We start from the raw sequence: 14,354 nt of genomic DNA on the forward strand, positions 1-14,354 counted from the left end.
ATTTGATGTAGAACTCATAGTTGAGTCAATGACTGCAAGCTGCCCCTGAAGCAGTGAAGAAACCGAGAATCACAAAATTCCCACCACTGTTTTGCAGTTTGTGCAGCTCTTGGCATGATCCTCACTGATGTGACTGTATGCTTACATTTCTCCTGTTCCTTGAGATTTGACTGTATCTCTCTGTGTGTACGTGTGTGTTACACAAACACACCTATACACTCCTTTGTATGTCTGTATCCACAGCAAATGGAAGCGGCAGTAGACTCAAGGTCTCTTGTGAAAGAAAAGACTGCAAACACCTGGACAAAAAAACCAAAAGCATAATGCCACACACTGCATAGGTGTGTGTGTGTGTGTGTGTGTGTGTGTGTGTGTGTGTGTGTGTGTGTGTGTGTGTGTGTGTGTGTGTGTGTGTGTGTGTGTGTGTGTGTGAAGGCTGCAGGAACAAAAAAGGAGATATCTGTTGCCTCTGCATCAAGCTCAACTTGCTAACTCTTTCTCCTTCACACACATGCACACACACACACACACACACACACAGACACACACACACACACACACAGGCACACACACACACAGACACACACATGCAGTTCTTTTTTTTCTTTTCCCCCCTCAAACACACACATGCACAAACACACATATACGAGCAGGCGGGCGACCTCACAGACGCATAGAAACCCAGTATTTAGTTCCTGCGTCATTACAGTAGCCATCTGTCAGTATGCAGGCACACATACACGGACTTGGCTCTGTGTATGCATCCACTACTCACTCACACACACATGCACACTAGCCAGAGGAATACACTCACCCCAGGAATATCTCACCCTGGTGACCCTCTGTGCCCCGCACGCCCCGTTGCTTTGATTGATTTTCTATAAAGATTCATATTCTTGGCTCAATCTGAGAGGTGAAAGGCTTTCTTTCCCTAGTTTTCTCATCCATTGTTCTGTTTTTCTCCTTTCCCTTGTCTTTCTCTCCATCCCTACCCACGTGAATCTGTCTGTTTGTTTGAGTCTGCCAAAGGCTGATGTCATTGTCCACCAGCGTACTTCCAGTGCGTGAGATGAAATGAATGTTAGATATAATCCCACGGTTTTAATCCCGGCCACTCCCAATCCGCTGCCTGCACACATCGGACAGCCGGAGAAAAATCTTATGATCAGCACAGTTTTGTTTAACCGTGAAAGTACGCAGTGTTTGGAGAGGAGTGCGGGACACACAGTTGGGCCTCGAGCAGCCTTTAAAAATGATCTCACATTATTCAAAGATGCCCACCTGCTGTGCTCATAGAGAGAGGGAGAGAGAAAGAGAGAGATGAAAGATTATTTATTTCTCATGGGTGGGAGACAGTGAGTGAGCGAGCGAGCGAGTGGGAGGGAGGGCGGCAGTCAGAAGCAAGCAAACTAATTCTCAGACAGTCGTGCCAGAGCAGGAGCTGCAGTTCACCTCGCTGACTCTGTCGGTTTAAAAGCCATTTTAAGTGTTATTCAACCATTAATTTATTCCCAAGTAACAAGTAGGACGATACTTTCCATTTTGGACAGGGGGCTTCAAACACGCGCACCCGCACTTCTTCCGAGCCGCGACAACTCAAGGTAAGGCTTCAAACTTCAAATGACAAACGCGAATTAATTTCATGTCTCCGTATTGTATCCTGCGTGGCTGCTAGGAAGCAGTAATTAAATAAAAGATTAGATAAAAGAGACGCTTTCTTTCCTTTTCTCCTGGCGCGCTGCTTCTTCGGTTACTGCCGACGTGCGCGGTGCAGCCAGCGTGCGTAAAGCAGCTGCAGCGATAATCTCCAAAGTGGCAACCAGCAGGACTCATACAGCGTTACTGGCTTCTTCTCGTCCCATAATGAAAACAGAAGGAACAGATTACATCTAACAAGTAACAACGACTTTTTTAAAGAGTAATAACAAACGACGGTGTTGGACGTTTGTAACTTGCTGCATTAAGTTTTCGTCCTCATGCTACTGAACCTTAAACAGTTCTACAACTAAAGTCTGGAAAATACGCTTAAGGAAAAGTGAGAGCGTTCAAAGCTCTTCGTCAGAGAGGTGTTTTACAAGTGCAGCTCATCCTTTTCACGCTCCCAGCACAGCAGCTGTATTAGTTTTGAGTAAAATTAAGAGACCCCCTTAGAAGAAAAACAACCTAAAACCTTCACATATTCATCCTCACATCCTTTCTCTCTCTCTCTCTGCTAAACCGTATCCAGCTCTAGGTTTACCAGGTTTTTTCTTTTTCTAACCATGCATTTCTACACTTACTAAGTCAGCATTATGAGTTTTATGCTGAATCAAGGCGGCTGATTACGTTTAAAGTGGGCTTTTCAAATAAGTGATTATGCTCAAATGCTTTGAGAGTGACTGCAGAAATCATTTAATGTAGTGGCCAGTCACAGCCTTCACAGAGCACCACTTTTTCATAAAAGGGACAGCAAATGCAAATGTACTGTTTGAATATTTTTATTCAAATATATTGAAACCGATAAAGAGTTTATTAAAGACACAATGGATAGTACATCATATTTAATTTTATTTTTTATGAGGCCACCCCCTGCTGGCCTCATTAACTTCATTAATGTGAGCTCCTGCAGTTTGATAAAGTGGGCTGGCAGAGTGGAGAAAACATGAGAGAAATCCATGTATATGCTGCTACACTACTGCACCCCAGAGAGAGACAGAGTAAAAGAGGTTGCTGAGCTGAGAAAGCAAACACAGTGGCCAAGGAAAAAAATGTGGATGTTTACATATTCATCTCATTTGACTTGTAAGGGCTGCTGTGTATTTCCCAACACAGTTTCTTTTACTCTCTAGATTTAGCGCGCTTTGATTTTATGTAACAAGGCAAAAAATAACGTTTCAAGCATCACATCTCACACAGTTCACACCTGCATGCTGAGCTGTCAGCTTCACAATATGCACTGTCGGTATAGTTATATATATAGTTATAGTTATTTCTTTATTCATTCATCCTTCCAAGCCTTCATTTCACCACCCACTGCTCTTTCATTTGTGGCCACTGTCCCTTAAACCTGTAAATTTTTTAATGCATCTCCTGAGACCTCGTTTAGAGTTTGTAGAGAAAAGCTCCAGCCTAAAGCACAAAAGGCTTTCACATCGCTTGTGAGTTTTGTCATTGTATTGTTCATCGTGAAAAGGCAGCCGTGCTCGGATTTAGCTGGACAAGCCAAAAAGCTGACAAGCCAACACTTCACGTTCCCAACCAAACAAAGGTGGTTTCACTGATACACGGGATGTGTGTAATCAGGTGTATCTGTGTGCATTTACTTTTTTTCGTTGTTGTTTTTTGTCAGTCACCAACCTGCTTTTTTGATAATGGAAGCTGCGGCTCAGGTTGTGCCCTGCATCCAGACAACAGCGAACGCTGCCTTTTAAAAGTCAGGTTTCATTTTGAAGCTTTTCATCCGGCGGACCTGTGACATGCAGTCAGAAATGTTTGCAGAACCAAGGACGACGAGTTGCGTATAAATCAGCTTACTGTAACATAAAAACTGAGATATAACATTTAGTCATGTGCAGTTTATGTGGCACGTAACTGTCGGGGACACAGTTTAAATCTGAGTGCTGACCTGCTTTACCTCCACTGAGCCTTTTTATAATTTGATCACGTTTGTTTGGCTGTGAGCTTCTTTTTTATCTTCAGAATATATGAAAGCGAGTATTTTTATGTTGTTTTTGAAATATTTTAGCATTTCTTCAATGAGAAACTGATTGTTTAAAATTGGTGCACTTTGCTGGTGGGTTATAAACAGTGTTACACAACACATACTGTATGTTTCGCTTCCTCTGCTTTACCTTAAACCAGAAGAAAGGATTGCTTGAAATACCGACACATCAGCCCAAGTATTTCTTTATGAAGCGAAAGGTTAAAGGAAATGTGCAACTAAAAAGGAAAATCCTTAAATATAGAAAAAGTAAATGTTGTTTATTAATAAGGGTGGAGAATGTTGGGGAGAGGGCGCCGCATATCCGGTTTTATCTGCCCCTGCAGGCAATTTTACAGATTTATGATTTCATCAATAGCTGACCTAATAGGTAGATGCTGGTGTATTGTGGGCATCAATATCCCATTATAAAGTAATGGTATGCCATAATAGTAGCTGATAACTGTGGATGCTGTAAACACCCTCTGATTCTGGTTGATTCTGAATGTTTCCCTCTGAGTCTGCTGCTCAGAACAGAGTCGCAGACTTTGGTGCAATCTGTAACGGCCATGTCCATGACCACAGAGCTTTTCCATCACGGCAGCCCTCACAGATTATATATGGTGGTTGCAGGAGATCCATCAACATGACTTTAAGGACCCTTCGTGTTCGCTCTCTGTCACTATATTTGGTAGGCAGTAATGATCCTTACGTGCCCCCCGGGACTTGTTGTCATGAAGAATTTGGCAGTGTCTGTGGCAAACACCGGGCTACCGGAAAGTTGAATAGATAGAAAAAAGTTTGACAGCAAATAGTCAAATCAAAAACTTGTTTTTTTTCCTGCACACATGCTACCTATGTTACATAAGCATGAGCTTCAGGATAAACTGCACACACAGCATATGCTTGTGTTTTTTCTCCTTTACTGAGTTTGGTGCCAGAGGTTTCTAATGTCCTGCCATCCTTGCTCATCTTCTGCCATCCTGCTCTCTCATACTCCCATGTCATCTGCTCTCTGAGTCTGCAGCTGAGCCTTCTGTCCCTTGCTGAACTCTAAATGTCTGTCTGTCTAGTTATATATATAGCATTACTAACATATGATAACGTGTCAAAAGTACATATTATAATATATGGCTAATGCAGCAGAATACAGGACTGGAAAATGAGCCAGAAAAAAGCTTTTGGCCATTATGGAAAGTTACCTCTGAAAATTTTATAACTTATCCTGGAGTTTTACTGGTCAGCGTGAAGTTCGAGGGCAGGCTGCCTTGATTGACGGGTTTGCAGACACACAGAGTTCTAGGGAGAGAGAGACAGACTCTGTGCAAGGAACAAGTTTTGTTGCACTTGGCTGAACACGGCACAAAATATGTAAAAACAAAGAAAAAGATGTCAATTTGCTAAATATTTTCAATTTAATAAAATATGCAGCAGCAAAAAAAACTACTAAAAAAGTGGTCTGTGTAATATAATACAGAAACATGGTATCAGTAGTGGTAGTAGCAGTTGTATCCAGTAGCCTAGCTTACTTTAGCCCCAAACAGGTCACCAAGCTGGACCTCTCTTCTGCATTTGTCGCCTTTTAGAACAGTTTCAATAGGATTAGCTGACATATGCATATAACATGAACTTCTGTGTAATACAACCTATGCACAATTTTCTTCAGTTATCTAGTTTACTTCATGCTAATTAGCCCGTGCAATGTGCCCATGCTATAGATGTGGTTTGCTAACCAAGCTTGCCAGGTTCAACTAATAACCTAGCACCTCACCTTTTTATCCAGTTATGGTAACTTAAGCCAACACTGCAGCTTCAGAATGCCCAATGTCTGATGCCATGGTGCAACCTGATATCACAGCAAAGCATTTAATAGACACACCAGTCCACCATGTCCATTTCACACTTTGCCTCTCCCAAACATGAAATGTACACACGTGCAGAAGAGACGCTTTATTTCAAGCCAACATGAAAATAATCACAGGAAAATGTTTAAACAGACATTATTAACACATTTACATATATGGACATATTAGCCGACTAGCTTATTCATTTCTCACAATTACCATGGACTGTACTTAATATGTTTTTAGCTCACTACCAGCTTCATGGCTTTACAAATATTATCTCTCCTTGCTGGAAATACATCTTCTCCATGTTTTGGAGAGGCAAAGTGTGAAATGGACATGGTGGACGGGTGTTTCTTTTGCCGTGATACTGGGTTGCACGGTGACTGCATATTCTATTCATTCGTTAATGTACAGCTAACGCAGGCGATCCAAATGAAATGCCTGATGTTTCATCAGATGCAGTTCCCCTTGTGAGATTAATATTCTAGTTATTGTGCATGACAATTAATAAACTGATGCTCAAATAGACCAGACCACAAATTTCATCTGAATTTAAGTTCAGTTCATAAAAAGGTATGTAGTATATGCTGTACTAAAGTATATACAGTATTATATGATATAATAGGGCACTGTCTATACTAAAATCACAGATGTCATCTACAACCTGAGATCTGCTGCTGTCAACTGGATTGGATGGCTGAACATTTCTCAGAATATTTGTCCTTAACGGAGAAAGGCTACAACTGTAGCTTGCTTCCACCAGTGTATGAATGTGAGAGTGAATGAATAGTGGTATTGTAAAGCGCTTTGGGTGCCTTGAAAAGCGCTATATAAATCCAATCCATTATTATTAAAGACTTAATATTAATATTCCAACCTGTTGTTAACAAGTGGTAAGCTCAAGGCTGACAAATAAAGCCATTGTAGAAGTGCCAAAATCAGTTATTTTAATGGCCACTCGAGTGACTCCAATGACCCACGTCGTTGTAATGCCAAACTTCTGCATGTCCATGCAGCATTTTTACAGCCAGGTGCAAAAAATAGACTCATCTCTATAGTTAATTTCCCCTTTAATAACAACTCTCTGTTGTTAATATTTTCTATAACCTATCCTGTGCAGTACTTAAAATTTGGTTTTGATTGACAGGTGTGCTGACGCTGGCAGCTGTAGCTGAGCTGTCACCGCCACTGAACTGGACCTGTCAGCTGTGTTTGTGCTGCTGGCACCCTATGGAGGATTTTTATTTAAAGGAATTATCTCATAAATAATATGGTCTGCTATGAGATAAAGAAAGCTTTTATTTGGACTCCAGTGTCTGTGAGGGAGATTCTAGCATTTTCTTAAAGCGTTTTCGCATCTATAGGTTGTTTACTCTGGACCAAATCAGTTAAAGTTTGTAAACTTATAGCTTTTCCCAGTGATTTGGTTTCTTTTCACATAGAGAGGGAGAAGGGTTTGCCACTACGAACCATGTGAGAATGTTGAGTCCGCTCATTGGACAGATGTGTCTGGGTGGGAGCAGCAAACATAAATGCAGGAAAAAGCTGCTGTGGACTACTGGAGAAAATGAAGAATGAAGTTTACTTTACAGCTAGTTGCCAGCCTGTGCACACCTTTGCACATCTATAGTAGACATCCCAGAATACAAAGCATACGTGGCTATGGGATGTTCTTTATCTCAGACTTGCAGCATACACCGTGCAGTTAGTTTGGATCGAGGTCAGATCACATTCACACCATAAACTTAGTAATTCTGGAGTTTATTTGCAGTTGTTTCGGGCCACATCCTAGTGTGCTTACTGTGTTCATATCTGCACAAATGAACCTCAGCAAGGGGGAAAACAAACCACAGTTGTAGAACTTTAATTATCAGCTAGACTATCTCAGCCTGTGTGACACAGTTTATGGATGTTACGTCTGTATCTTATATGTAATCTATGACTGTCAATCGATATGGCTGCTGCAGGTTGGAAAGGGAAGTGCTTGAAGTGGGAAGTGAGAAGCAGCTTCACCCAAACTTGCTGTCCGTCACATTGAATGGCAATGAGATATTTTTCTTGAAATCTGATTCCTTCCTAGCCAATAAAAGGGGGCAGTTATAAACAGCAGAACCGGGAGATGTCATTCTAAAAGAAACAAGCAAACAAACTGCTAACCTGCAAATGGAAGAAGCTGAGGCACTTTCTCTCCTTTCTCTTCTTTCGGCCGCTCCCTTTAGGGCTCACCAGAGCGGCTCATATGCCTCCATCTCGCCCCGGCATCCTCTTCTGTTACACCAACTCTCTGCATTTTCTTCTGTTGTATCCCTTTTTCCTTCCTGCCTGCGAGTGCATTACTCAATATCCTCTGTCCAGTATCTTCTATCCCTCTGTGTATGTCCAAACCATCTCAGCCTTGCCTCTCAAACTTTGTCTCAACCTGAGCTGTCCCTCTGATATTCTCATTTTTAATGCTGTCCTTCATCCTCACTCCCAGTGGAGCTAAGAAACACATTGAATAGTTTTCAGTAGTCTGCTTGATCTTACTTAACTGTAGAAAATAAAAACTAAAGTGCCTGCTGTATAGATTGTCATGCTGCGCATTTGTAAATCAAACCCTGGGAAAAAAAAAAAAAGTGGATAAACTGCAGCCAAAATATTCATGCCAAAACCAAATCCTTGGCCCAGCAACGTGTTCGCCAAATCTGAGCCAAATTCCTCTGGAAATATCTAAAATGTAGATTCAGAGATAATAAAAGAGTTTCACCACATTTTACCAATCCAAACCTCCAAGGAAGGAACAGCTGTGTTCCCCACATAAACAGACGCACCTACACACACACATAGATGTGTTTTCCTCTCTGCAGTGGTAAAAAACATCAGAAAAACAGAGAAAACACAACATTTAAAACTCTGACTAAAAGAATCAATAAAATTCTACCAATGCGTCTGATACCTTCTGTCAACCTGTGCCAGCGTAACCCTGCAAAATCCTCACTGACTCATCAGGACAGAACGAGATGGATAAGCTCTCGTAAATGTGACCAATTTACTGCAATGTAAGATGAGCCGTGTTGCGCTGATGAAATTAAGTCCAAGGTTTACGTATAGAGAGGGTCAAACAGAGAAAGTGTATACTTCCTGAAATGTTACACAATAACACTGTAAATATGCTTTCTCATTACTCTGGTGTTTTATGCATGGTGTTGTTTTATGGCTTATATATGACTTCATTTCATTTTAATAAAGTCTATTCATTTTACCCAAGGCGATAGCAACACATCTAATCTACACTGCTTTCTTCTCAGTGTTTCAAAAGTTCGCTAAGAATTACCCTCAGTAAGAAAACACAGCATGTTTGCTGACCTTTCTCAAAGATATCTGACTTTTGCACTAAAATATACCAACTTGAAAAGACAAGCAAGAGACCCTCTCAAGGCTGGATGTTTGCAGGCAGCTTAATCATACAGATAAAAGATGGTTTTTCTTCACTTTGTTGTGGGATACTTAATTAACCAGTATTCAAGGCCTTGTAATATATGGAGAGAAACTATGAATTAGTAATGAGTTATCCAGTCCCCGGTGCTCTCCAGTGTTGGAGGGAAAAGAGAGAGAGGGATTTGAAGCGACAGGGAAAAAGGGGGACATGGAAAGAAAAAGATAGATTAGAGCGAAGGGTAATACAGACAGAATGGAGACAGACAGAGAGAGTACTTCATTAGAGCGGCTTTCATTACAAGATCCTGTGTATATTGTCCTCTGCGTCTTCATCTGTCATTTTTCCATCTCCTCTTCCCCTCATTTTTTTTCTTTTCGCTTTTCCTAATATTTCCTTTCTCAGCTTCTCTTCGATCATCTTTCTCTTCAACCTCAGGCCTGCTCTCACTTTCCTCTGTCTCATATTTTCTCCACTTCTTCATATTTATCTATGTCATTACACTGCTGTGAGAAGAACTGCACCGGCCTTGTGGGACGAAGTGGGGAGACAATGAAACTCGTGTCGTTTTCCCTCCACCAAATAGCCCTCTGGAGGCCAAGCAGCAATCTCTAACACACATCATGTGGCCCAATTTTGCCTTATCTGAGCCCACTCACCTGTTCGTCGGGGTTTTACTCGTGCTAGTGAAGACTGAACAGAGCTAAAACCGGGGCCCAACATTTTCTTTGAGTTCAGCAAAAAAAGAGTCAAAACTGGGCTAGAATCTGGGCCAGCAAACAGGCACAGATCAGAAAATGACACAAAGGGTGCAAATGGAAAACAGAAAGTTCCCCACCTCACCGACTGTAGTCCTTCACTGCTGTAAAGATGAGACTATAAAGAAAATCCAGAAGTACCATCAAACTTGCCCATAAGTGTCATTTACTACTTCCTCGTCATCATAAGGAACACTCATTTATTGCTTGCCCTATTTGGGATTCATCACTTGTTCTTCCTTCACCAGCCCTGTCTGCATCACCCCTTATGTAACACCCCAAGCTGTCGTAACGATGGATCCAACAAGCCACTGCATCATCAGGCCTTCAACTGTTGCTCCCCATCTGATCGTAATGATGGCTGCCAGTGCTACTACCCCTCACATCCTGGTAACTGTCCCCCTGAATAGCACTATAGCTCGAGCAGGCTAAGGACAGCTGCAGCACAGCACATTTTAATTGAAAACAATTATGTTAGGGACTTTGAACCAGAGGGAACGGTTGGCGTAGAGGGAGACAGATGCAGGCAATTAAGCATACTGGGAAAATAAGGTAAATTTGAAGTGCTGATTTCATTACACCAGAGGGGACACACTGAGTGTCTCCACTTTCTGCACTGTGGCCGAATGCATGGATGCATGTAATGTATAGTGTTTAGTTTCAAGGCAGCTTCAAGAAGAATTACAAATAAAGAAATTAGGAATCGCTTTTGGATCGTTCAGCAGCCGACAGACAACTACGGGCACGGTGGGATGGTGGGGGGAGTTCAGAACTGATCCAGATTTATTGGCTCAGCTGGCCATAAAAGAGGGTTTATCCTCACATTGCATTATGCAAGCCAAAGTCTCTGCTAGCTACAGGTGAAAGATGACTGCTCGGCAGACGCAGATTCTCCCAGTATCTCGCTCCTCCTCCCTCCTCTCTTTTCTCTATATTGCCCTCTCTTAGGATGGATGAGTTTAATACTGAGGTGGTTAGAAACAGAGGCAGATTTCCTCAGTGAAGTTCATTCTTTATATTCTGAATGACTCATGGGATGAAAATCAAGCCTTCTCCTCATCCTCTTGTCACCCAACCATATCTCCTTCCTTTCCTTACCCTTTGGCTTTTACTTTTTCTTGGCTTCCCCTCTTTGTTGTCTGTGCTCCTGCTATGCTCTCTCACTCTGCTCCATTACAGAGGCTCCCCGGTGATTACTTTAATGCATCTAGCCTTCAGTAAGAGACACTCAGATTTTGAAAGGTATTGATGGTAACAGATATGCCTGGCCTTAAAATCTTCTACTCACTTCACATATTCACTCGCTTTAAGCAGGTGCATCTACATGATTTACAATCCAAGCTTGGAAGTATTTTTCTATCCTAGACAGGATGGAAAAATACTTATAGAATTGTTGTTTTTGTAATTATTATGTTGGAAAATCCAGTTTAAAGGTTAGTGTGAAATAGAGCACATTGGTGCTTTGTTTGTGCCAATGATACACAACCGAGCTCATCAAAGAAAATGTCGTTTATATTAATGATACATTGGCAACATCCTGCTTCCAGCTATTTATCTCCACTCTGTCCTTATCCAGAGAGAAAGCACTGTTAGTGCTCTTGTTATGTAAAAAGGAAAAAAAGAGAAAAGTGTATATAGTCTAATGGCTGAATAATTGAACATGTCAGTATGCATGCTGCATAATCCATTCACAAAATTGAAAACCCTCACAAATATTGACAAGTGGTCTCTTGCTTGCCTTTAAAGAGACATGGCACTGAGCGAAGAAACAAGTAGCTGCGGGGGAGCAGGAGATAACTATTGCAGTCTGGCTCATCAAAAACAGCAATAGCAAGAAAAATGGTGAGAAAGCAGCTAAATTGGAGAAAAGCTAGAGCATACTCTGCCTTTGCTCTGACCTGGTTCCAGTTAATCCGCCTACTTTACAAGATGAACATTACCTCCTCACTGTATTTATAGAGCCTGTGTGTGTGTGTGTGTGTGTTTAAGCTGTGGGTATGTGAATGTGATTCTTTTGTTCTAGGTGTGTCCATGATTGTAGAGTAAATGAATTCACTCTACATTCATGGAAAGTCTGTTTAATTTTGGGGCAGCAGGTCTGATGGGGAAAAAGACCCACCGTGTAGTCACTGCTTGCTTCCTTAATGCTGAGTTTCTATAGTTGTTAAATACCTCCTCCAACAAATTTCTTTAATTAACAGAATTAAAGTTTCTGTTCAAATGCAATGTGAGAAACTAACACTGGCTGAAGACCCTTCCTGGGCCTTCTTATACAACAGCTTATTTGTTATCCTTTTCTCAGAAAAAGGTAGAACTTGATGGAACAATCGAACTTGATCCTGAAGCAGCCTGACGGTCTTTCCAGTTAGAGCCAAGGAGATGGTTCAGTCAGCACTTGTTCTTTTTTCCTTCTCATCCATGTCACATGTTTGTGTTGCAGATGTCAATAAAGGTGCAGTCATGGTGCTTATATATATAGTTAGCTCCAGTGTTGGTCAAGTTACTTGAAAAAAGTAATCAGTAACTAATTACTGATTACTCCCCCCAAAAAGTAATCCCGTTAATTTACTGATTACTTATTTTCAAAAGTAATTAATTACTTAGTTACTTAGTTACTTAGTTACTTTTTAAAAACACGATTTACAACCTGAAGAGGTGATAAAGTGATAGATCTTTCAGCCCAATTCTACTTTTTCTACATAATCCATCATACAAAATGTAATCAAATGGAAAAGTCTCTTTTTTTAACTTGTTTTATCAGTTTTAATCTTTTAACTTTATGCATCAAGCAAAACATTTAATTATATGCAACATTCTCTGACTTGAATAAATTAGTTTAACATTTAAACCTATTTTCTACACATTCCAGCACATAAAATAAAATATTTTTTGTGTTTTCACTCACTCTTTCAAACAGATGCAAGTAAAACACAGCAGAAAATAAATAAAGTCAAAGACTCAGCGGTCCTTTTGCTCTATTTTCACCTGTAAAGCAGGAGCAGGGTAGGCGGAGGGTTACCCTGGTGCAGGTGTGCTGCGGTCAGTTGAAGAATCCGCGCGAGTTTCTCTGTGAGTTTCCCATTACGTCGTAGCTACTCGGTGCTTGTTGGAAGTTTAGGGGTTTTTTTCGCTGTAGAAAGAAGTTTTCTTCCCACGCACAGCGGACACTAATGTTTTTGTCACTTTTTATGGAATCAAACTCAAAGTAAGGTCAGTACTTCCACGCTTTAAACGCTGCACGCTCATACTCTCTCTGCACTCGATATATGATCCATTGTTGATCTGCACACAGCTGCTGTCACCAACGTCGCACTTGCTTACGTCACTGTCATGAGACATTCTCGCAAAAAAAATCACGGTTTTAGTAACGCAGTAACGCAGCGTTCCTACGGGAAAGTAACGGTAATCTAATTACCGATTTTGCAATAGTAATCCCTTACTTTACTCGTTACTTGAAAAAGTAATCAGATTACAGTAACGCGTTACTTAACGCGTTACTGCCCATCTCTGGTTAGCTCTGATGAGGAGGATCAAGGGTATTTGTTTTAAGTGGTAAAATATGGCAATGCATGAGTGCCAGCTAAAGACAGACTTGGTGTATTTCCCAGGAAAAGAAGTCAGTCTGGTATAAGTTCATTTTCTAGCTATAAGCAAGAAAGTACAGGCGAGGAGGAAGAGATCCAGAGTATTCAGGGGTCAGGGCAGCAAGTGCTATTCAATAAACGGAAATAGCACATTCATGTTAGGCTATTATTATGTGTCTTATTCCCATGCAGTACCTCCCTAGAGCAGAATATAGGATTCACCCACCTGTCAAATTCCACTTTAACTTTTAGCTCCCATAATAACCACTGTTAGCCAGAGATGTCGTTGTTTCTGTTAGCTTTAAACAAAAGGATATGTAAAGAGGGAAGGAATACTCTTTGACTTGATGGCTTGATTTCCATCATGTGTATACTTTAAAGGAGATTTGTCCCCCAACACAGCATCTAGTTTTAAAGCCATGACACCTTACATGCCAAACTGAGCCTCTTCTCAAACTATCAGCTGAATAAAGGTGCTATCACAGTACTAGCGAAAGCCCTCACTGAAAGACAACTCACAAAACTGGATCGTAGTAAAATGATTCAAATACTAGCAGTGTCGTCATCACAGGTAGGCTATTTTCATTCTGTGGTCCAACTGTTTTGCTTGCTGGCGAGTGCCAGGCTGTCACCGTGGCCTTCACGAGGTGTTATGATTTTATTTTCAGTTTGTTTGTACTGCTGCCTGTAAGAGTGAATTAATGTAATGGTAATCATTGCCAATTTCAGCAAAATAATACAGTACCTAAGTCTTTATGCCACCACAATGTTTCTGGCTGCGCTACAGCTGGCAAACGAAGTATGACGCTTTCAAAGCTCAGTTTTGGCAACTTAAAGCACTTCGTTTAGATGGATCATGAAATTATTATTGTTCTGAAACAACATAAGTTACAGCTCAGGCTGAGGACAATTACATTCATTTTTTTTTGTCCAGAACAAGGCAACAGACCAATTTATTGACTCTACCATGCCAGGAGTTAGATTATTCTTTGAATTCAGCTGTTTTCAGTCCCGTTGCCACATGTGTATGAAATTAAACACCGAGCCACGCAGGCTGCTTTTACAAACATT

General features: G+C 41.1%; 1 protein-coding gene across 2 annotated transcripts in view; it reads left to right on the forward strand.

The window, feature by feature from the left end:
* Positions 1 to 1,151: 1,151 nt before the first annotated feature.
* camkvl (CaM kinase-like vesicle-associated, like) overlaps positions 1,152 to 14,354 on the forward strand; it is a 44,959-nt gene continuing 31,756 nt past the window's right edge. For both annotated transcript variants that reach the window (XM_026153383.1, XM_026153385.1), the window contains exon 1: positions 1,152 to 1,601. The gene's annotated coding sequence lies outside the window, so the exon portion shown is untranslated. The remainder of the gene's footprint in view (positions 1,602 to 14,354) is intronic.

Source organism: Astatotilapia calliptera, chromosome 20 (assembly GCF_900246225.1).
Source record: "Astatotilapia calliptera chromosome 20, fAstCal1.2, whole genome shotgun sequence".
NCBI classification, from domain to species: Eukaryota; Metazoa; Chordata; class Actinopteri; order Cichliformes; family Cichlidae; genus Astatotilapia; species Astatotilapia calliptera.